We start from the raw sequence: 7,737 nt of genomic DNA, 5'->3' as shown, positions 1-7,737 counted from the left end.
TCTTCTTCTTCTTCTGAGCAAAAATTTGCCTTAAAGATTAAACTCTCCCTTAGTCATACCTATAAACACAAAAAAGGAAATTACTTTAAGTAGTTTCATACACTCTACTGTTCTGATGACTAATGTCTATTTGGACGGTTAGAATGTCTGGAACCACACTTAAACTAGAGTGAGAAGTCATAAATTGGTTAAGTAAAGATCAAGTTGAAGAAAAATAAAAGAAGTGGAGTGTAAATCGATTAAGGGAGCCTAAGTCCACAGCGACAGGTGACCAAACCGAAAAGTAACTGTGAGTTCAATTGCTACCTTAAATTCACGAGGAACCCTGTGAGACTTTTATTTAGGACTTAAATGAGGGATTAATGGAAATAAATAAGTTCAAGACTTGAAAGTAAACCAATGCCAAAAACTTAATTGGTAAAGATGGACTATAACCCTATGAAAGGCATTTTGGTCATTTCACCTGAAGAGCTGACTTTTGACTAAAATGTTATATGAATTAAATGACATTAAATATTGAAGTGGACTTTAATTAATTGGAAAGAGAATGGAAAAATAAGGAGAATGAGAATAGAAATATGGTGATGGAAGAATTAAAATTTCAATTAAAATTTTTAAATATCTATTTTTCCTAATAAGCCAAATTAATTAAATTAAAGTTTATATCTTTAAACATACCAAATTATGTTATTGGTCTTCATTTCATCTTCTTCCTTCCTTATTGCCGTCACCCTCATTCTCTCTCTTTCTCTCCCAAATTCCACCATTAAAGCTTCATTCAAGCTTCCACACCCTAACTTTCCTCCACAATTTCTTTAGGAAATTACTAGAAAACCCTAAATTGAAGCTTGATTTGAAGAAAACACATCAAAATTTCAAGGAATTTAGAAGATTGGGTGAAGGGGAAAATTGACCAAATCAAGGTAAGTTGGATTTCATGCTTCTTTGGCTATTAGCTCATTGATTTCAAGTTTAATATGAAACTTCCTATAGAAAATTGACTTGAATCATGGGTGAAAAATGGAATTAGGGTTTTGGCCAAGAGTGGATTCAAGGGGAAAGTCAAGTTTTGGTTGATTGGAGAGTTGATTGGAGTTGATTCAAGTTGGTGATCAAGGTTAGTGCTATGATATTTAGTGAATTTCTAAGTTATAGTAATTTGAAATTAGGGTTTTTTGAAATTCGGGTTTTTAATTCTTATGCCCTATTTGATGTGTTTATGCCTAAATTAAGACCATTTGGTGTGCAATTATTGTGAAATGTTGATGAAATACCAAAATAATTGAGTGAATATGGAGTGGTGGATTAAAACTGCTCCTGGACAGCCTGAGTCCAGTGAGTTCAAATGCTCGTAACTTGATCTAGACAACTCTAATTGATGTGAAACTAAAGCCAAATTAAAGATAAGACAAAATACTAAATTTTTCATGAAGAACACTTGACCTGAAACTGATTGGAAGTCACTGGTATTCTGAGTTGAATCCAGAAATGAAAATATGGAATTCTAAAAAAATGACATAATGAACAGTACACACCAAAATGAGCATAACTTGTACTAAGGAACTTCAAATGAGGTGATTTTTATTTTGTTAGAAAGCTGAGACATAATAGAATAACTTTCATGAAGAACAAACTGCCCAATTTTAATTGTAACTTGGTTAAATTTTGGAATCCAAAAACTTGCTCAAAACCTATATTGTGACTGGAATAGAAAAATATTGCTTATGAACAGTAGTGAATCAAATGACCATAACTTTTGATCCAAAGTTCCAAATTGAGTGATTCTTAAACCTGTGTAACCCTGAAACATAGGGAAACAATTCATATGAAGAACATGAAGTCAAATTGTGATTATAACCTATCCAAAATGGCTTGACAAAGTAGTTCTAGAAATCTACCTTATTCTGAAATGCCTTGAATCTGAAATTGGTCACTGCATCAGTTTTGGTAACATGGCTATAACTTGAGTTACACATATGAAAATTGAATAATTTTAAAGCCAAAATAAACATATGACATAAATCTATAAATTTTATGGAGAAAGTATGGCCAAATTGTTACTACATCTTGGCCACATCTATTAGAGATATTAAAGTACCAAATCTTGAACTTATGAAATATCCATAATATGACTTGAAATGTAAATTGTACTTAATGCCAATGGCTTGTTGAACATATATGATATGTGAATATGTGATTGGGACCTATGTTCCCACTATGATTGAGATGATAATGCCATGATGAAAGAATGATGATGAATGATGAAAAAAAAAAAGTGAACATTGAAATGCTAATGATAATAAATAAGCCCAAGGATACCTAGACAGTAGTGTAAGGGTTGGATAGATTGGCATGCCAAGAAGGGATGAGATTAGCAGTACTATACACAGCTTCTATGCCAGGATACCATGGGCAGGCACCGAGTGTCCGATATGGTTATCTCTTATTAATGATGACTTGAATAATCACGAGCAGGCACCAAGTGTCCGATGTGATTATACCCATGGCTTTCTGCACGATATTACATACCCAGTAGGCACTACAGTATGATGGCCAGTAGGCACCGAGTGTCCAGTGCCATTATACTCGCGTATCCAGTCTTAATAGTCTGTTAGAGGTTACTTTGGGCACTGAAAGTAAGCAAGAAAGTTGTACAAAAAAGTAAAGAAAAGTAAAGATCCTCTAAAAGGAATGATTCCAAAGATCATGAAAATAAGGAAAGTACCCAAAATTTGTTACACAGTAAATGTATGTAGAGGTCATAAACATTTGATATTATAAAACCCACATTACTATCAAATTGTTTCATGAAAACTCATATGTGAATTATACTTACTCCACATAGCTTGTTAGCTAATTTAATTTATATATGTTGTATTTTATTATATTATTGCACTACTAACCAGAAATACTTAGTGCGATGATTCTTCCTCGCGCAGGTACTGGAGATAAGACCCAGTAGATATTGAACTGGGATTTTGACGACAGATCTGCAGTAGGAATTGGTGTCACCTTAACATATCATTTTGGTAGGGTCCACAGATCCATAACAATTCATATTTTGTATGTTATAATTTGATATAAAGTTTATAATTAAATTTTGAGAGATACAAAAGTTATGTAAATTATGCACATTCTGTAAATTAATGAAATGAGATAACTTCATGTATGGAATGAATATGAATGATATGGAAACATGATTTATGCTATGGAATAGTGATGAAATTTGAGATTGTGTTATGGAAATATTTGCACAGGTAAATATTTTAATAGGGAAAATATTAATAAAACAGGGGAGATTCTTATAGTTTCTCTAAAAGAAAAAAAAAATAATTTTTGAATTGAATTATAACAAACTCAATGTGACAAGGAAATGAACTAACATAAGACTAGGTGCTCTGGCATAAGATGCGACATTCCTTTGCTCTACTGTACTATAGATCGAATAAGGGGGTGTTACACTCTTACTGCTGTCACGTGGCATTCTAAATTTTGGTGCTGCCACGTGACATTATAAAGTAAGAAGATTTACCCTTATGACTTCCATGTAGTATTTTAAACTTTAATGCTGCCATGTAGCACTTACCATATAGCAATTATTATATTTAATAATTATAGTAATTAATATAAATAATTATTTATGATACCCCTTACTCGTCTACAGTATAGCCGAGCAAGATATGCCACTCAAAGTGCCGGAGCACCAATTCATATTTCCATTACAATTTATCCCTTTTAATTCATTTATTTATAATTTTTTCATAAATCTGAATTTTTCTGCAATTTTTATAGAAAATCCGGCAGAGTGCCTGCTATAAATTGGAAAACAGTTCTTCTGAACCTGTTTAAAAGACACTTCCAATATAATTTCCAAATCCAGAACTCCATTATACACACATCTCAACTCAATCTCAAAATCTCAACACTATTTTCATAATTTTTCTGTTCACATCATCACTTGAAACACATTTATGAATATTTCTCAACATTTCATTTTTCAACATAATATACAGAAAATTTCAATAACATGAAATTTCATATCTTTACATTATCACATAAGTTCAAGAGTTTGTAATTACAATCAAAACTAATACAAAATGCAAAATACAAAATGCCACCCAAAGTCCTAATGTCCTATCAAGTACACTGCAGATGTGAGGTGACTCTGGACTCAGTATGCAGCTCTGAAAGTTCAGCAGGTCTGATGTCTGCTGTGCTCCCCAACTATGTCTCCAGTACCTGTGCGTGGCAAAAGTGACGCACTAAGCAATTCTACTTAGTGGTGACAATATAAAATAAAATAACTAAAATAAAGTAAGTATGCAGAATGTATGTTTACATTTTTTTTTGTAGACTTAATTTCTAATATTTATTACAGTATTATTCGATTAAAATTTGGTAAGATTTATATCATTGCCCGAGTAACCCATACTGGTCGACTAGACTGGATAAACGGGTAAATTGGCACTGGGTACTAAGTACCTCAGACCATCACACTATTGATCACATTGTGTCTCCCGATGTGCAACAAAACAGCTAATAAGCTGTAATAATTATCAGGGATAAAACCCAAGTATAACAACTCAATCAACATAGCCAAAGGCTATTATGTCACAGAATGGCACGTGAGGCCATAAAACACAGAATGGCATTACATTCTAGATATGGAGGACAGTGTTCCCACATCAAAGTCAGTGATAAGTGCATAATTTATTAATTTTACTCTCATCACATTTAGTGTTTTTAATGTGTTTTTATGTTTAATTCAGTTGATTAAGTATAGTTATCTATTAGGCATATGTTTAGAGAGTTGTTGAAATAATTGTGTTAAATGGAGAAATTTGACTCTTGCTATATTTTTCAGGGTTTCGGTGAAGTTCCGGAGCAATATAGTGTGGAAGGAAGCTTGGAAAGGTCGAAGGATAGAGAACCGAGGAAGAGACGAAGTACACGGGCCGTGTAACTTGACCAATGTAAATCTTGGAGACCCGTGTAACTTTCTGCCAGAAGAAATCCAGAGAACTGAGGAAGAAACAAAGTATACGGGCCGTGTAACTTAACCCGTGTAAATCTTGGAGACCCGTGCAACTTTTTGTGCCCATGTGAAACATGCCCATTTAGCTCCAGTAAGTTACACGGCCCTGGGCCGTGTAGTGATACACGGGCCATGTAGTGATACACGGGTCGTGTATCCGTCGACAGTCAGATTCCTAATTTTGCTCCAGTTGCAGTTTTTTATAGAGACTCTAAAAAGACCTAACCCTATACCGTTTATTATAAATAGAAGAGGATGGATATGCCTCCAAAAGGATTCAGCAGCCTCTCCATTCATGCTTTAGATTTCTTTTCTTTATTTTTCTGTAAGCCATGAATATGAGTAGCTAAGTTTTTAATTCAGTTCAAGGGAATCAAGTTCTTTTGCTTGATTTGTGAGACCAAGTTCTTAATTTAATTTATGTCTTTTTGAATATCTATTGTTTTCTGATTTATTTGTCTTTGATCTATTGAATGATTTGCTAAAAAGGCCTATTAGTTGATTGTTTGATGAGATCAATTGCTCGTTCATCTTCATAATCCGTAATTATTGTGTAAGATTGAACATAAGTAGCAATTAGGTTTTATTGATTATGATCCTAATTTTCGATAATAACCTAAGGAAACAATAGGGTAGATTAAAAAATTTATGCTTTATAAATTGTTGTTCAGCTTAACTACTTCCTTTTCTTAAAGTAGTTATTATTTTAATGAGGATTGCTTAATACCAATTCAGTTAATAATTAGAGTCAATAAGAGTGCTAGGCTCGAATTGATGAGTAAAGGGAAGTCAGGGGTTTACCTCGCTGTTTGGTAAATCTACGTTAAGCATTCAAGAAGAGATAATTGTATTTCTTTTGTCTCTGATCAAATCAATGTATTGGAATGAGAATTACCTTGGACTGAAGTTTGTTTAAATTGAGATTTTCATATTTAGTTCTTGAATTTCTGATTTCTTCTGATTTTGTGTTATAAAACCCCCCCCCCCCCCCCCCCCCCCCCCCAATCTTTATCTCTTTCATTTTCCATTATACAAGTGCACGAAAATCCAATAATTCAGTCTCTAGGGTTCGACCTGGATTTACCATTTGCTATTGAAAATATTTTATAGTTGGTAATTTCAGTTAATTTAATTTCTGGTGGATTCGACACCCACCAAGAATTTTGGCGTCATTGCCAGGGACTAAAGTTTATTTGATTTCGTGTTTTTAGTGTTAGATATTTTGTTATTAATTTTGTTTGTGAGTTGTTGCTATTTTCAGGTTTTTGGAAAAGAAAAAAAAATAAAATAATTACGGTGTTACTGTTCATTAAGGATTTTGGTTGAATTTAGAGGGCGGCCCATACCTATTTTGAAGGAAATGACGCTCTGATCAAGACTAATCAATCCATAGGATTCCTTGGCCCCATCCTCTTGAGGCCAAATTCCATTATTTTCTAGGGTTTTGAGGCATTTTTCTGTTTTTACTTTGATTTCTTTTTGTTTATGACAAGAACTTCTCAATTTGGTGAGTTGATCTTTGATCCATAAGTAGAAAAAATAGCTAAACAGTTGAGAAAATTGGCTAAGCAAGGTAGGCTGATTCGGAGTACATCTGAAGGAGTCCAATCTCCAAGGGAGTTAAGTTTGGATTCGGATTTAAAGTCAAATTCCGAAAATGAAACCATGGCTGCTAGAACCTTGAAAGAGTTAGCTACTCCTGATCTAAACTAACAGCCTTTGTGTGTTCAATACCCTGCTTTAAATGTTACTTTTAAGTTGAAATCTGGACTAATCCATTTGTTGCCTAAGTTTCATGGTCTCACAGGTGAGGATCCATATAAGCATTTAAAAGAATTTCATGTTGTGTGTTCCAGCATGAAACCTCAAGGAGTCTCAGAGGATCAGATCAAGCTTCGGGCTTTCCCTTTCTCACTGGAAGGCACAGCTAAGGATTGGTTGTATTACCTTCCTTTCGGATCTGTCAAATCATGGAATGGGATGAAGCAGATATTTCTAGAAAAGTATTTTCCTGCTTTTCATACGGCCAACATAAGAAAAGAAATTTATGGAATCCGGCAGCACAATGGAGAGAGCTTGTATGAGTATTGGGAACGATTTAAGAAACTGTTTGCAAGCTGTCCCCATCATCAAATAAGTGAGTAGCTATTAATTCAATATTTCTATGAGGGACTTCTACCAATGGACTGCAGTATGATAGATGCTGCTAGTGGAGGAGCTTTGGTTGATAAGACACCAGAAGAAGCAAGGAGGCTAATTGCTAACATAGCAGTGAATTCTCAACAGTTTGGAATGAGAATGGATCACACACCTATGAAGGTTAATGAGGTAAGTACATCTAACCTTGAGAAACAAATTTCTGATTTAACTTATTTGGTGAGGCAGTTGACTGTAGGAAATATGCAAACTGTTAAGGTATGTGGAATTTGTTCGGGTTCAGGTCATGCTACTGATATGTGTCCTGCATTACAAGAGGATGAGTCAATGCAACATGCTAATGCAGTAGGACATTATGGACAGCCACAATGTAGGTATGATCCCTATTCTAATACTTATAATCCAGGATGGTGAGATCATCTCAATTTGAGTTATGGGAATCAACCGACGCAAAACCAATCAACCACAACTGCCCCCACCTCCACCTCCACCTCCACCTCCCTCAAATCAAGGTATGTCACTTGATGAAATTGTTAAGGCCTTGG

At 34.3% G+C, this 7,737-nt stretch overlaps 1 non-coding gene across 1 annotated transcript; it reads right to left on the bottom strand.

Moving 5' to 3' along the window:
* Positions 1-7,063: 7,063 nt before the first annotated feature.
* Positions 7,064-7,170, bottom strand: LOC131169484 (small nucleolar RNA R71). Its single transcript, XR_009140425.1, has one exon. It is a non-coding gene; the product is annotated as a small nucleolar RNA R71 (small nucleolar RNA).
* Between the last annotated feature and the right edge of the window lie 567 nt (positions 7,171-7,737).

Source organism: Hevea brasiliensis, chromosome 1 (assembly GCF_030052815.1).
Source record: "Hevea brasiliensis isolate MT/VB/25A 57/8 chromosome 1, ASM3005281v1, whole genome shotgun sequence".
Lineage (NCBI taxonomy): Eukaryota > Viridiplantae > Streptophyta > Magnoliopsida > Malpighiales > Euphorbiaceae > Hevea > Hevea brasiliensis.
This window is presented reverse-complemented; position numbering and strand designations above follow the sequence as displayed.